This window comes from Hyperolius riggenbachi, chromosome 1, assembly GCF_040937935.1.
Source record: "Hyperolius riggenbachi isolate aHypRig1 chromosome 1, aHypRig1.pri, whole genome shotgun sequence".
In the NCBI taxonomy this organism is placed as follows: domain Eukaryota; kingdom Metazoa; phylum Chordata; class Amphibia; order Anura; family Hyperoliidae; genus Hyperolius; species Hyperolius riggenbachi.
Genome location: NC_090646.1, coordinates 619,379,411 through 619,397,025, shown reverse-complemented (window position 1 = coordinate 619,397,025; position 17,615 = coordinate 619,379,411). Strand labels below are relative to the sequence as shown.

General features: G+C 43.2%; 1 protein-coding gene across 1 annotated transcript in view; it reads left to right on the top strand.

Annotated features, from left to right (window-relative positions):
- Positions 1-4,390: 4,390 nt before the first annotated feature.
- The window catches only part of LOC137528965 (complement component C9-like), a 209,585-nt gene continuing 196,360 nt past the window's right edge, over positions 4,391-17,615 (top strand). The window contains exon 1 of the mRNA XM_068250811.1: positions 4,391-4,411. The gene's annotated coding sequence lies outside the window, so the exon portion shown is untranslated. The remainder of the gene's footprint in view (positions 4,412-17,615) is intronic.

The window sequence follows — 17,615 nt, the reverse complement described above, 5'->3', positions numbered from 1 at the left end:
CAAAAGAACAATGGCTTGTGTGCATCAATGTTTTCCTGACTCATAACCGTCATATACAAAGTGCATTCCTAACACAGAAGTAAGGTCAATGTTTCACCTCCACATTGATATTATTTATAATTATTATTATTTAGTATTTATATAGTGCTGACATTTTCCGCATCCTATACAATAAAACCTAAGTGTCTCTGCGTCCTGTCCCTGTGTGTGTGTCCGTGCGTTTGTGCTACTGTGCATGTCCCGCACGGACAGCCGTTGGGACAGGAGCAGGACGGGCCAGGGGGCCAGCTGGGCATGTGTGTGCGCGGCAGGCTGATATGTGGCGGCGGTGACAGATCTAGAGCCTGTTTTTAAATGGGCTTAGGTCAACTAATATACAAATAAACACCCATAACAAATAAAATAAAAATAAAGAGAGTGGGCAGAAAATGCACGCACACATTGGACACGCTAGTGCTGTGTCACCCAATCACTGGGCTTTCTCCAGGCAACCAGACCGGATGTTGTGAAGAGAGAATAGGGGGAGGAAAGTTAAAAACGTGGGCAATATAAAATCTAAAAAGTAATAAAACGTTTGTGGTGGGTTTTCATGTGATGAATACGAAAGAAATAGGAAATAAGGAAGAAGGAAAAAGTACAGAGTACCCAGCTCTGAGATGCCTCCCACTCCCAGTGCATCACTGCTGAATATGCAAATCATCTCTTTGTTGTCCCTGAACCGCTGGAATGCAATGATGTGCCAGCTTGTTAATATTACAGAGCCACACTAATATGAAAAACAGAAGTTAAGAAAAAGTAAAGTTACTCAGGTACCCGCGGGTTACTCGAAATGCGGGTCGGGTTTGGGTACCTGTTTTGATTTATATCGGGTTGCAGGTTGGGTGCAGGTAACAGGTCTGTGGGTGCGGGTACCAGACTCACCAGAAAGCGGGTTGCTGGCCGGGTACGGGTAGCGGGGCTGTAGGTGCGGGTCTGAAAAATTAGACCCGCACAGGGCATCGGGTCAGGTACTCACGAGTTACCTGAAATGTGGGTCGCTTTCGGGTACCCATTTTGATTTTTATCGGGTTGCGGGTCGGGTGCGGGTGTGCGGGTCAGGTGTGGGTACCAGATGCAGGTAACAGATTGTGGGTCGGGTGCGGGTAGCAGTGCTGCAGGTGCAGGTCTAAAAATTAGACCCGCACAGGGCATCGGGTTGGGTACCCGCGGGTTACCCGAAATGCAGGGCGGGTTTGGGTACCCGTTTTGATGTAATCGGGTTGCGGGTCAGGTGCGGGTAATTCTAAAGAGCATGATGGAACCATTTGTGGGTTAAAGGGAAATGGGCACACACAAGCAATTATAATAGATTGCAATAATAAGGGATACATAAAAACAAAAAAGATGTATTATATAGTGAGCTCATTGCCATTTGTCCACAAAGATGTGCCGTTTAAGTAGGGAAAACGTATATAATGTTTGACATCATAATAATTGTCAGTAAAGCAATTGGAGAAAGGTATGGAGAAAAATCAATATATGACTATTATTAAGATGCAGAGCAACAAGCACACAAATTAGATTTTCAAAGGGGATTGGACAGCCGCCAGAAGAAAATGGCGCCAGTCAAGAAGGTTCAGAAGGACATCTTGTATCAATATCATAAATTTTTACTGTAAATTAAAGGAAACATATCATCAATCACTAGATCAGAAACCAATATAAGTAATAAAGATAAATTCAAACACCATCAGGGCCAGACTTCTGGAGAGGCCACAAAGGCCCAGGCTTTGGGCGACTGCAGCCTAAGGGCGACGGCTGTACATTGAAGAAGGGCTGCTGCATATGGAGGAGGAGGCTGCAAATTGAAAGGGAATGCAGCAACTGGAAAGAAACAAGGAAAAGGGATGCTGCTGCTGAAGAGAGCTGTACATGAAAGAGAGGCTGCTGTACATGGATGTTACACATGGAAAAGGGGCTGCACATGGAATGGGGGGGGGGGGCTGCTTCTCATGAACAGAGTCGATCACAACAGCCAAAGTCCGATTCTGTTGGAACTTGGTGTGTACCGCAGGCAAATTCCAAGTTCCAAAGTTTGGTGTTCCGCAAGCATTTTCTATTAAATTCAATGGCAGCGATTTCGGCCGTTAATAAAAAAGCCCCCATACATGCTATGGTCACCAAACTTGCTATATATGTTAGAGCGGCCATTAAAGTCAATGTTACCCGATCTAAAAAAAACTTAAGTCAGATACTCACCTAAGGAGAGGGAAGGCTCTGAGTCCTAATGAGACTTTCCTCTCCTCTCCCGGTGCCCGGTCCTGCTCAGAATCCCCCGTAGCAGCATTCGACCAGTGAGGTCAAATACTGCCACTTCCGCCGCCGAAGGGAGGTTTTGGAAGTGTTTGGGATCACTCGGGCTCTTGAAGACGGGCCGCTCCATCCTGCGCATGCGCGAGCGCCCTCTATGACGCACTCGCGCGTGCGCAGTATGGAGCCGTCTGTCTTCGGGAGCCCGAGTGCTCCCGAAGACTTCCGAAGTCCTCAGCGGTGGAGGATTGGAACGGGGGAGCCAGCGCAGCACGGAGGGCACCGGGAGAGGAGAGGGAAGACTCATTAGGACTCAGAGCCTTCCCTCTCCTTAGGTGAGTATCTGTTTTTTTGATCGGGTAACAATGGCTTTAAGAACATGGTGAAAACATTTGAGAAAAGTCCATATCGTTTTTGAGATAATCGGTTTTAAAGTTTCGTAGGAATTAAACCCTTAAATTGACACTTTGGAACAAGAATTTTCGGAAAGCAGTAGCCTCAACAAAATGTCTACCCATTAATCCCTAGTCTCTGGAGGCCACCCACGTGACAGTAGCAGAATGAGCGGTTTCCCACATGGATAGAGGGGCCACGGGAGGGAATGTCCTTGTCCCCCTATCCATGTGGGAAACCACTAGTTCTGTTACTGTAACGTGGGTGGCCTCCAGGGATCGGGGATTACACGGTGGCCATTTGATGATGTCACTGTGTGCCAAAAATTCTTTTTTTTTTTGGAAGCCAAATTTTAAGTTTCCAGCCAATGCAATGCAGATTACAGAGGCTGTCTATGGACATTCAACGACAGGACTTTGGTGGGTGCGCGGGACCTCCTCAGAGGATACTAGCGCTGAGTGGACTTAGACAGCCACTGTAATTTGTATTGCATTGGCTGAAAACCAGAAAAGTGGCTTCCAAAACAAGAATTTTTGGCACACAATGATGTCAACAAAATGCCCGTGGGGTAAATCATGGAGGCCACGCTAGAATTACAGAGGGATTTATTATGGATATGGAGTCCAGGGGAGCAGTGCAGGGGATGCCCTGATCCCACCATACTGGGCAAACAAATTGCTACCCCCCCAGGTGACACACAATTGTGCCGTTGTGCGCAGAGCACTCCTGGCTGCCCACGCACTACCGCCCAACTCTGGTGACCTGGACTGAGCTGCACTGGAGGATTTACTTTATATAGGGGGAGAACAGGGGAAACAGTGGGCATGAGTTGTGCATTGCTCCTGGCCATGGTTGCACGATCAAGGACTTGCACAGCCGGGCCAGTGCCTGTGCTCTACTGTACGACTCACTTGCTGACTCAGTTGCACAGAAGAGGCTGCAAGGGGGCATTTAGGTGACAAAGGAGGGAGAGACCCTTATGACTCTGGTATCTTTTAAAGTGTACCTGAGATGGTATGCTGGGCCTTAATTACCTGGGGTTTCCTACAGCCCCATGAGGAACGTGGCCTCACTTGCCGTCCTCTTTGGCCCCTCCGTCCGGCCGCTATGACTCCTGGTAATCTGGTCAGTCACTACCAGTCGTAGGCTTCTGTGCATGTATTACTGTGCAGGCACAGAATGCTCCCGTCTGTGGGAGTGCAACAAGGGGTGCGTGCGCGGCAAACCAGCATATGCGCAGAGGAGTGCGGCTGGACGGATTACTGGGAGGCATAGCACAAGAAAGAGGATGACGAGAGAGGCCACGGTGCTCATGGGGCTGGAAGAAGCCCCAGGTAACTATACATACACATCATTTCAACATCTCAGGTTCACATTAAGAATATGCCTCATTAAGATTTATCTTAAAAAAATAATAATAGCCCTTTAAAGAAAATCTCACCCATCAGTACATACTTTTTTTTCTAAGAGCCTGGCTGTGCAGTGCTGTCTGGGTCCTGTCTGTGTTGTGACACCATGCAGTGAGTCACACACATGCTTCTCCTGGCTGTTTGCTGCTCTCTGTCACTCCTCCTCACATCAGCTCCAGCGCAGTGTGAGGAAGTGAGGACGAGACATGGTGGGTGGAGCTGAGCTGGTGGTGGCCAGCAAGGAAACACCAGCTCAGGGAGGCGGGACAAGGAGGACAGAGCCTGGAGAGAGCAGTGTGATGTGACTAGCCCAGCCCAGGGTAATGTAACATACACGCATACACAAACAGAGTGGGTGAGGAGAGTTAGAAAAAGCAATGCAGCAGGGATGGATTAGGGAAACTTATAGTACATTACTGAAGCAGCCCAGTTTGTGTGACTCTGTGTTCACTGGGCACTAGAATTATCTGGGCCTCTCCCTGCTGATGGCCTGTAGGCGGCCCTGTGGCCTACTATGGGCTGTGGGTGAATATGTAGGGGTCCTCCATATTTACAGAAAGTACATCAGGGAGATGAAAGATTTTAGAATGGGCAAACACTGAGTAAACCTATAAATGAATATTGTAAAAAAAAAAACATTCATTATGTTATTTTCACTACAGTTCCTCTTTAACCACTCCAACTCCAAGGGTTTTCCCCTTAAAAAACCAGAGCAATTTTCACTTGTCAATCTCTATCTTATTTTTTTCACCACCAATTAGGCTTTCATTGGGGGGGGTACGTTTTGCTAAGAATGACTTCATTCTACACCAGGGGTCTCAAACTCGCGGCCCGCGGGCCATTTGTGGCCCTCAATAAAATATTTTGTGGCCCGCGCCGGCAAAAGCTTCCTTATGGTTCGCTTCAGTGCTCCCAAGTAATCCGCCGCATCCCCGCCGCTAAACGAGGGCTGCAGAGCCCCCAAATCGCCCGGGGGGGGGGGCAATCCAGCTGGCATTTCCTGGAAGGGACAGAGCTTTCAGCTTCAGCTCTGCCCCTCCTGATGTCAATTGCGGCGCATCGCCGCCTCAGCCCGCCCCTCTCACTCTTCCTTCACAGAGAGGGGCGGGGAGAGGCGGCAATGCGCCGCGATTGACGTCAGGAGGGGCAGAGCTGAAGCTGAGAGCTCTGTACCTTCCAGGAAATGGCGGCGGATTGCCCCCCGGGCGAATTGGGGGCTCTGCAGCCCTCGTTTTGCGGTGGGGACATGGGGGATTACTTGTAATGGGAGCACTGAAGCGAACTATAAGGTAAAATAGACAAAATAGTTTGCTTCAGTGTGAATTTAATTTTGAAATAAAAATCGATGCAAAGGACCGGGGGGGGGGGGGGGGGGGGAAGTGCGTGGGGCGGTAGCTGCTGATTGACTTTTTTTGTGGAATCCCTTATGTCGCCCAGCCTCATCCTGACTTTGCCTCCTGCGGCCCCCCAGGTAAATTGAGTTTGAGACCCCTGTTCTACATGGAAAAAGAAGAAAAAAATGGAAAAAAAAAATATTATTGCTCAGTTTTTGGCCTTATAGTTTTACAATAATACATGCTACTGTAATTAAAACTCACACATTTTATTTGCCCATTTGTCCCGGTTATTGCAAAGTATGCACACCAAAAGTATGACACCAATATTTTATTTGGAAATAAAGGTACAGTAAGCTTTGCGTCCATCCCGAATTACAAGCCCATAATTTATAAAGTAACAGCAATATACCCTCCTGACATACATATTAAAAAAGTTCAGTCCCTAAGCCTAAGGTAACTATTTATGTATTTAAGAATAAAATTATATATATATATATATATATATATATATATATATATATATATATATATATATATATATATATAAATATATATATATATATATATATATATATATATATATATATATATATATATATATATATATATATATATATATATCCTACTAATATAATAAATGGTAAAGTTCGGATGTTTGGATGTTTGGATGTTTGGATGTTTGTTACTCGATCACGCAGAAACGGCTGAACGGATTTGAATGAAATTTGGCACACACATAGTACATTACCTGGAATAAAGTATAGGATACTTTTTATTCCCATAACCAAAAAGAGACAAATACAAATTTCACTGGAAAATGTAAACTGCAGCCATACACTGTTACACTGGAGGTGTGTTTAGCTTCTAAGGGTAGAATGGTTAATTTGCATATATTCAGCAGTGATGCTCTGGGAGACATCTCAAGCTCACTCCAACCTGAATTATCGCAAATTCTTTCTGTTTTAAGAAAGCAAACTTTTGTTTTTCTTAACATCTTAGTAAGGGGGCTTTTAGGACCATTGTAGTCCCTTACACACTCCAATGAGTTCTGGGTCACCATGAACTTGCTGGGTAGCATGTCTCGGTGTTACAAGCCCTACTGCGTAGAGCCAAATTAATCTATGCCATGCACTGATAAGGATCAAACAATCCAAAACAGTCTGTATGCGTGTTGGATTATTATGGCTCTGTACAATTTAACAAGCTGACACATCATTGCATTCCAGTGGTTCTGGAAATGTGTTTAGCTTCTAAGGGTAACAATGGTTAATTAGCATATATTCAGCAGTGATGCACTGGGAGACATCTCAAGCTCACTCCAACCTGAATTATCGCAAATTCTTTCTGTTTTAAGAAAGCAAACTTTTGTTTTTCTTACACTGTTAATGGTAGGGTTCTCAAACTTTGCACAGTTGGTCGTTGGGTGACTAGGATTATTATTCAGAAAAGTGGTTGGAGCCTATAAAAGCCAATCAAAATTCACCTAATGATTTTCAAGGGAAATATTTACATTTCTGCCATTCTTGCACTGTTAATGGCACAAGCCTCAAACCTGGTATAGTTGATCATTGGGTGACTGGGGTTCAATTTCAGAAAGGGGGTGGAGCCACAAATAGCCAATAAGATTTGTTTCATTCCAATGCAAATTATTGTTGCCAAACACCGCAAAGCTCACAAACTTGGTAATTGAGTAATTGATTAGTTGTGTGTTAGGGTTAGGAAAGTGGGCACAGCCAACACCAGCCAAATACATAAGCGGGCAATGCCGGGTCATAAGTGGGCGGAGACAAATACAAATTTTACTGGGAAAATGTAAACAGCAGCCATTCTTACACTGTTAATGGTAGGGTTCTCAAACTTTGCACAGTTGGTTACTGGGTGGCTGGGGTTAATATTCAGAAAAGTGGGTGGAGCCTACAAAAAACAATCAAAAATTACCTATTGATTTTTCAGGGGAATATTTCATTGCTGCCATTCTTGCACTGTTAATGGCACAAGCCTCAAACCTGGTACAGTTGATCATTGCGTGTCTGGGGTTTAAATTTATATAAGGGGGTGGAGCCCCAAACAGCCAATCTGATTTGTTTCATTTTAATGCAGGTTATTGATGCCAAAGACCGCAAAGCTCACAAACTTGGTCATTGAGTAATTGAGTAATTGTGTGTTAGGGTTAGGAAAAGTGGGCGCAGCCAACACCAGCCAAATACATAATCGGGCAATGCTGGGTCATCAGTAGGCGGAGACAAATACAAATTTCACTGAGAAAATGTAAACTGCAGCAATTCTTACACTATTAATGGTAGGGTTCTCAAACTTTGCACAGTTGGTCACTGGGTGACTGAGATTAATATTCAGAAAAGTGGGTGGAGCCTACAAAAGCCAATTAAAATCCACCTATTAATCTTTAAGGGGAATATTTAATTGATGCCATTCTTGCACTGTTAATGGCACAATCCTCTTACACTGTTAATCACCTGTACCTGGTACAGTTGGCCATTGGGTGATTGGGGTTCAAATTCAGAAAAGGGGTGGAGCCACAGCCAATCAGATGTATTTTATTTCAATGCAAATTATTGATGCCAAAGACCTCAAAGCTCACAAACTTGGTCATTAAGTAATTTTGTGTTTGGGTTAGAAAAAGTGGGCAGAGCTAGCACCAGCCAAATACATACCTGGGCAATGCCGAGTCTTCAGTGGGCGGAGACAAACACAAATTTCACTGGGAAAATGTAAACTGCAGCCATTCTTACACTATTAATTGTGGGGTTCTAAAACTTTGCACAGTTGGTCACTGGGTGACTGGGATTAATATTCAGAAAAGTGGGTGGACCCTACAAAAACCAATCACAATTCACCTATTGATTTTTAAGGCAAATATTTAATTGCTGCCATTTTTGCACTGTTAATGGCACAAGCCTCAAACCTGGTACAGTTGATCATTGGGTGACTGGGGTTAAATATTTAGAAAAGGGGTGGGGCTACAAACAGCGAATCAGATGTGTTTCATTTCAATGAAAATTATTCATGCCAAAGACCACAAATCTCACAAACTTCGTCATTGACTATTGACAATTGTGTGTTAGGGTTAGAAAAAGTGGCCACAGCCAACAGCAGCCAAATACATACCCGGGAAACATCAGGACATCAGTGGGTGGAGAAAAATTAAAATTTAACTGCCAGAATGTAAACTGCAGCCATTCTTACACTGTCTGTCAATGGCAGGGTTCTTAAACTTTGCACAGTGGGTGACTAGGATTAATATTCAGAAAAGTAGGTGGAGCCTACAAAAGCTAATCAAAATTCACCTATTGATTTTCAAAGTAGTGGAGCCACAGCCAATTATTGATGCCAAAGACCGCAAAGCTCACAAACTAGGTAATTGTGTGTTAGGATTAGAAAAAGTGGACAGAGCTAACACTAGCCAATTACATACCCGGGCAACGCCGGGCGACCAGCTAGTATATATATATATATATATATATATATATATATACATATTGTGGTAACTATTGGGGAGTGTGGGAGGTAAGGGGTTAACTTTAAATGTTTAAAAGAAATAATTTAATTTAAAAAAAAAGAGTGTAGATCTAATTTTACTATTTGACCACAAGATGTCCTTACACATAACTTCTGTATGTGTAGTATTACTACGTAAAGCGGAAGTAATACGTGGATGTGTAAGTATCGGATTTGTGAATGGCGGCGCGGTCTCATAGATTGCGGTGTTCATTCACACGGGGATTTAGATCAATGAATGGGAACTCCATTCATTGATCTCCCGGCTAACGTTTAGCAGTGGTAATGATCGCGGGAGCGTGCAGGGTGGCGAGCAGGAGGGATGTAGTAGCTACGTCCCTGCATGGAGATATGACATTTTGCAGGGACGTAGTTACTCGTCCCAGGGAGGATGGAGGGGGTTAAAGTGTACCTGAAGAGAAAAAAGTACTCCAAATGGGTACTAATCTAAGTAGAGGGGAATCTCTGGATAATACTGAGGTTTCCCCCATCCCCTCCTCCTCACCGTTCCAACACTGGGACTCCTGAAGCCCATCAGCAGGGTCTGGTTTGTGGAGACGGATCTTATTTTTAACATTAGTTAGATGGAGTTAAAAAACGTTCCGAATCCGAACAGGTATGTTTTTTTAAGCAAGTGTAAACCGGCCCTTAGGCCTGGAACCCACTAACAGCACTTTCTAAGCGCCAGTGGGATTTGTAAAGCTCTTGCTAAGGCAATGCCATGGGGAATTTTTTAAAAATCACATCCTGCAAGTGAGATCACACCCATAGCATTACATTAACAAGAGCTTTTCACATCACAAAGAGCTCAGAAAAAGAAAAGCACTGCTAGTGGGTTCCAGGCCTTACACTGTATAAAAATGTATTTTACTGCAAGCAAAAAAAAGTTTTATAAATGTTTCTAAATAGAGATGTTTTTACAGCATATGTGCTAAATTGTTGGTTAACTTCCTGTTTTAAAGTAAAAAAGTAATAAAAGTAAAAATCGACTCAAGCAAGGATTATGAAAATCTGGGAGGAAATCCAGGTTTATTCCATTAGGCGCTGAGACATGTTTAAAGACTTCTGACTGCAATATTAATAGAAATCTGATTGCTGACTGTGGGCTGCACAGCCTTGCACAGTATCAGAGCGACCTGACTTTATATCCTAGCAAATAAACTGTTACTTTGTCACTCTCATATCAGTTCCCTGAAATGAGAGCATGCACAGTAAAATATTCACTCCCAGTATATCTAAAGGTGGCCACACACCACACAATGTTTTTCCAATTCAAGAATTAAAGCGGATCCAAGATGAAAAACTAACTATAACAAGTAACTTATCTATATTTCTTATCTAAAGTTTAAATAGTTTACACAGCAAATCTAGCTGCAAACAGCTTCAACAGTTTATGATTATTTATTGCTGTGATACAATGACAGCAGCCATGTTGTTTGTGAACATTACACAGAGGCAGGCTTATCTGTATCTTGAGCAAAAAAACCTAATCCCCCCTCCTCCTCCTCCCCTCTTCCTCTGAAATCTCTGGCTAGTAATACCTCCCCCTCCTCCTGCCCAGAGTGAGCTCCCATGAGCCCTTGCTACTGTCTGAAAATGCCCTGGCTCTCTGAAAACCTGTGGGCGTGGCTTGTTTAGTTTATAGGGAATTAGAGTATTAAAACAAAAACAAAAAAGTATTTGACTTGAGGAATGCCCTATAAACAGCCTCAAAGCGCTAGAGCTGCAGCCACTAGGACGTGCTCTATAGGCAGTAGCAGTGTTAGTGAATTTTGCCCAGGGTCGCCTACTGAATAGGTGCTGGCTTACTCACCAGGAAGAGCCAAGATTTGAACCCTGGCCCCCTGTGGCAGAGGCAGGGTCCTTAACCAGTACACTATCCAAACACTGCAAAGTTTTTATTTTTACAAAACTTTGTTTTTTTCTACCTACTTAATTTGTTTGATTAAGCAGACAGATGTCCCAAAAGGATAAAATATTCTAAAACGTTTAAAATGAGAGGAGGCAGAGGTGGACTTACCTCCTCCAAGCAGACACACTCAAGCGTTGTGTATATTCAAAACAACAAAAATGTATTTATATACTCCAGAAAGTGCAAGTGCAACTCGTTTCGCAGGCATCTACCGCTTCATCAGGCAATAGAAACACAGCATAAAACTGTAGGACAGAAAAGGCTGGCTTAGTGAGACGTATAGAGTTTGACACAGTACATTACATGAGCATACAAAATCTTTTTCAAAATATAACCTCAGATATTCAATGTTGTCTATAGGGGGGAAATAGTCAGGAACAAGGGAAGGTGGAAAGGGCAGTGGAAGAAAAGTGGGGGGAGGGGGTTGGGGTTTAAGATGACCATAGGGTGTGAGGGAGGCATATATAATTAAAAATAGGCCAAGATTGGTGAATATTGGTTAATTGGCTCTTAATTAGCCCTCCCAGGTATATAAATAAGCACTTTCTGGGAATACCAGTCACAGAGGCACTGAGCTTTCCCCCAGACCTATTTGAGGTAAGACCTTTTGAATCACTTCTATCTTGTAATCCCGCTGTTTATTTCTTATGTACCTTTCACCGATCTTGGCCCTATTTTACTTATATATGCCTCCCTCACACCCTATGGTCATCTTAAACCCCAACCTCCCCCCCAACCCCCACTTTTCTTCCACCACCCTTTCCGCCTCCCCTTGTCCCTCACTAACTATGTCCCCCTATAGACAATATTGAATATCTGATGTTATATTTTGAAAAAGAGTGCCTCTGTGACTGGTATTCCCAGAAAGTGCTTATTTATATACCTGGAACGGCTAATTAAGAGCCAATTAAACAATATTCACCGATCTTGGCCTATTTTTAATTATATACAGTGGTGTGAAAAACTATTTGCCCCCTTCCTGATTTCTTATTCTTTTGCATGTTTGTCACACTTAAATGTTTCTGCTCATCAAAAACCGTTAACTAACTATTAGTCAAAGATAACATAATCGAACACAAAATGCAGTTTTAAATGATCTTTTTTATTATTTAGTGAGAAAAAAAACTCAAAAACCTACATGGCCCTGTGTGAAAAAGAAATTTCCCCCTGAACCTAATAACTGGTTGGGCCAGACTTAGCAGCAATAACTGCAATCAAACGTTTGCGATAAATTGCAACAAGTCTTTTACAGCGCTCTGGGGAATTTTGGCCCACTCATCTTTGCAGAATTGTTGTAATTCAGCTTTATTTGAGGGTTTTCTAGCATGAACCGCCTTTTTAAGGTCATGCCACAACATCTCAATAGGATTCAGGTCAGGACTTTGACTAGGCCACTCCAAAGTCTTCATTTTGTTTTTCTTCAGCCATTCAGAGGTGGATTTGCTGGTGTATTTTGGGTCATTGTCCTGCTGCAGCACCCAAGATCGCTTCAGCTTGAGTTGACAAACAGGACAGCTGGACATTCTCCTTCAGGATTTTTTGGTAGACAGTAGAATTCATGGTTCCATCTATCACAGCAAGCCTTCCAGGTCCTGAAGCAACAAAACAACCCCAGACCATCACACTACCACCACCATATTTTACTGTTGGTATGATGTTCGTTTGCTGAAATGCTGTGTTACTTCTACGCCAGATGTAACGGGACACGCACCTTCCAAAAAGTTCAACTTTTGTCTCGTCGGTCCACAAGGTATTTTCCCAAAAGTCTTGGCAATCATTGAGATGTTTTTTTTAGCAAAATTGAGACGAGCCTTAATGTTCTTTTTGCTTAAAAGTGGTTTGCGCCTTGGATATCTGCCATGCAGGCCGTTTTTGCCCAGTCTCTTTCTTATGGTGGAGTCGTGAACACTGACGTTAATTGAGGCAAGTGAGGCCTGCAGTTCTTTAGATGTTGTCCTGGGGTCTTTTGTAGCCTCTCGGATGAGTTTTCTCTGCGCTCTTGGGGTAATTTTGGTCGGCCGGCCACTCCTGGGAAGGTTCATCACTGTTCCATGTTTTTGCCATTTGTGGATAAAGGCTCTCATTGTGGTTCGCTGGAGTCCCAAAGCTTTAGAAATGGCTTTATAACTTTTACCAGACTGATAGATCTCAATTACAGTACTTCTGTTCTCATTTGTTCCTGAATTTCTTTGGATCTTGGCATGATGTCTAGCTTTTGAGGTGCTTTTGGTCTACTTCTCTGTGTCAGATAGCTCCTATTTAAGTGATTTCTTGATTGAAACAGGTGTGGCAGTAATCAGGCCTGGGGGTGACTACAGAAATTGATCTCAGGTGTGATAAACCACAGTTAAGTTATTTTTTAACAAGGGGGGCAATCACTTTTTCACACAGGGCCATGTAGATTTGGAGTTTTTTTTCTCACTAAATAATAAAAACCTTCATTTAAAACTGCATTTTATGTTCAATTATGTTATCTTTGACTAATAGTTAACGTTTTTTGATGAGCAGAAACCTTTAAGTGTGACAAACATGCAAAAGAATAAGAAATCAGGAAGGGGGCAAATAGTTTTTCACACCACTGTATGCCTCCCTCACACCCTATGGTCATCTTAAACCCCAACCCCCTCCCCCCACTTTTCTTCCACTGCCCTTTCCACCTTCCCTTGTTCCTGACTATTTCCCCCTATAGACAACATTGAATATCTGAGGTTATATTTTGAAAAAGATTTTGTATGCTCATGTTTGTATGCTGTGTCAAACTCTATACGTCTCACTGAGCCAGCTTTTTCTGTCCTACAGTTTTATGCTGTGTTTCTATTGCCTGATGAAGCGGTAGATGCCTGCGAAATGAGTTGCACTTGCACTTTCTGGAGTATATAAATACATTTTTGTTGTTTTGAATATACACAACACTCAAGTATGTCTGCTTGGAGGAGGTAAGTCCACCTCTGCCTATTCTCATTTTAAATGTTTCAGAATATTTTATCCTTTTGGGGCCTCTGTCTGCTTATACTCAGTTCCTGAGTCCACCCTTGGTGGAGGGGTGTTGCCCCTTATTTTCTATCTACAGAGAGCGATTTCTTAATCCTGAGTGGGGACAGCTCTAATCTCCTCACCTGCTGATATAATGGTTATCTGGACAGTAACCCATGTTTGTGAGTATAAATAGATACCTACTTGATATATCCACATACCAGTACATACTACACTATATTGGGCTCTCGGTGTCTCTATTCTGTGTTCCTTTCATTTGATTGGCTAACATGGTACAGAAGCTTTTTTGCTCCAATTCAAGAATTGCAGTCAATTTTTCTGACTGATTGTACATTTGAAAAATCTGACCAATGTACCACACATGTTCAATTTTTCCCTAATTATGAAAAAAATGATTAAAAAAAATGAAAAAAATGATTGGAAGCTCAAAAAGAGAAAATTGCTTGGGTGTGTATATTAATAAATTGACAATCTACCACACACCATTCAATATTCATAAAAATTGATCAGAAAAATCCACTACTCCACTTCTCGATTTTTATCTAATAAAAACGGGGAAATCCGATTGGAATTCTTGCTCAAATAGAAAAAAACTGTAAATTTTTCGGGAAATCCAATCGTTTTTATTGAATTACTGTAAAATTGGATTATTTTATTGTATCATGTGTGGCCACATTCAGGGCCGGATTTAGGCCAAGGCCGCCTAGGCCATGGCCTAGGGCACCACAGGAGGAAGGGCACCAAAGCATCAGGCTGCAATGCAGGGAGATCAGGCAAGCGCCTGACCGCAGTACTCTGCTGTTAGTTGCCTGTGCAGCAGCCACCTTGCTCTCTGTGCACGTTTGCATTGCGGCCGGCGGCTATGGATTTTGGCAGCATTGGAGACGGAAAGGAAGAGGAAGCTTCTGCACCGGAGACAAACTGAGAAATAAGTGCTGCTGATGGCTGCTGCAGTGTGAAGGCGAGTTGGCTACCTGTATCTAAAGGTGGGTGGGGGGGGGATTAAGGGAGTTATCTGGCTACCTATACTGGAGGGAAAGGGGGGAGGAGTCATCTGGCTTCATATACTAGAGGGAAGGGGCAAGGGGTCATCTGGATACCTATACTGAAAGGAAAGGGGGAGGAGTCATCTGGCTACCTATACGGGGAGGGGTCATCAGGCTACCTATACTAGAGGGAAGGGGGAGGGGTCATCTCGCTACCTATACTGAAGGGGAGCGGCTGGTAACAGGGGCCTAGGGCGGTAAAGAGTAGAAATCAGGCCCTGGCCACATTTAGGCTTTGTTTGTGCAATCTCGCCAAACTGAACTATTCCTTCACTGCCTGACAGCCTTTCTGGACTCTACTGCACAGTGGACTTTATTGTGACATACCTCTGGGACTGTGGAGCGGTTTTCTTACGCCTATGTATTTTATTTTTTTTTGTGACTAAACAGGTACAGTGTAGGAAATTATTGTTTCCCCTTGTTAAATGTGTACGTTTCCCGACTTAAAACTACACAGTTTGTATGTTAATGGTAGTTTCATTTTAACCACTTCAGGTAAAATCGATTTTCTCAAAAACTAAAAGTCCAATTTGAATTTTTTTTTTTACTTGTTCCCATGGAAACACAGAATCCATGCCGTTCGTATCGACGGGTCGTTCGTAAGTCGGGCATTCGTAAGTCGGGGACTACCTGTATATAACTGAAAATATTTTTTTTGCTACTAATGTTGTAGTAATTATCTGTACTACAAATACAATTCATTACATCATACATTTTTTTCACTTCAGTGTCTCTTTATTTAGGTAATGAAGAGACAAAATATCAACCGAAAATCCAGAAAAAAAACAACAACGAATTACTGAAGAGTTATAAATTGATCTGTTAGTCATTGAGTGGCATAAGTATTTAGTACCCTACAATCTAGACTGGCTCCCACAGATTTGGGTATGTGGCCACACAGATTACAATCAATCAATTACAGATACTCCTGACTTTAGCTTGTCATATGTATAAGGCACACCTGTTCACAGAAATGTTTTATCCATCGGCAAGCACAAAAATGCTGTCCGGGATAAGATTATAGACCTGCACACTGCTACAATGGGCTTTAAGACCATTAGTAAGAAGACTGGTGAGAGGGTGATAACTGTTTGTGTGATTAGTCGGAAATGGAAGACATACTAAATTACCATCAACTGACCGTCGGTTTTAGAGCTCCATGCAAGATCTTGCCTCATGGGGTGAGGATGATCATGACTAAGGTTGCAGATCAGCCCACAACAGGGGCGTAGCAATAGGGGTTGAAGAGGTTGTGACCACATCGGGGCCCTTGGGCCAGAGGGGCCCCCAAGGACCCTGCCTCCACTACAGTATTAGCTCTCTACTGGTCCTGTGCTAATAATAATCACTTCTATAGATACTTTGAATAGTGGTAATCATTAACAAACTGTTCTCCATCCCCTTCTTGCACGGCTGACATTGTAGCTGCCATTGGCAGGTTTTGGTGCGCTGTATCAATTGTTATGTGTAGAGTGCTTGGGGGGTCCCGTTCTAAAACTTGTATCGGGGCCCACAGCTCCTTAGCTACGCCACTGGCCCACAATGACACTGACAATTGGGACCACAGTAGCCAAGAAAACCATTAGTAACACTACTCCATAATGTATTAATATCCTCCTCCTCAAGAATGCTAATGTTAAGGCCTGTCTTCAGTTTGCACTGAACATCTAAATGATTCAGAGAAGCAGAGCAGGGACAAGGTCCTCCAGCACCCAAGGCTGAGACACTAAAGTGCGCCCCTCCATCCCTGCCACCCGAGCCATCAAACACTGATTGCTATTAGACTAAGAGGCGCCACAGGGCCCACAACCTCCCCAACACCTTAATATCTAGTTATCTGGCTTGCAGTCACTGCTATGTATCCCCTTTTCTTATTTCTTTCTGCTTCAAACACAATTAGGAATGACAGCTGAATGAATTCTGCGCCCCCTCCTACATTGCGCCCTGAGGCTGGAGCCTCTCCAGCCTATGCCTCGGCCCGGCCCTGCAGAGAAGGCTTCAGAGAAAGTGGTGTTGTCATTTAAGTCCACAATCAGCCTTTCTGGCATTAATTTGAACTGCCTTGTTGAGAGGAAGAGAAATACGGAGTATGACCAAAGAACACCTTCCCCCACAGTCAAGCATGACGTTGGAAGTATTTTGCTTTGGGTCTCTTTATCTGCTAAGGGTATAAGAAGACTTCATGGCTTTGAGGGAATAATGGACAGTACCATGTACCAATATCTTGGATAAGAACCTTCTTCCCTCAGCCCAAACACTGAATCAAGGTCATGGATAGGTCTTCCAGCACGACAATGACCTTAAACAGGGGTGTCAAACTCAATCATGTAAGTGGCTAAAATCTAAAACCTAGTCTAAGTCGGGAGACAAATTGTTTATTAAAACGTAACATTTATTGAACAGTTCATGCAGCTTGTATAAAAGTGTACATTTGCTGTCAAATCAAAATAAATGAACACACAGCCCAGTGGTGTAGCAACAGGGGATGCAGAGGTTGCAACCGCACTGCAGCCCCTGGACCAGAGGGGCTCACTAGGGGCCCTCCATTTTCCAAATTATTAGCTTTGCATTGGTGCTATGCTGATAATGAACAGGTCTATATGTGCATTGCATAGTGGTAATCCTATTCCTTAATAAACATTCTTCCTACTCTAAATACACCTCTTTGACACTGCAGTTGTCCTTAAAATGAACCAGAGACGAAGCACCCTCATGTATT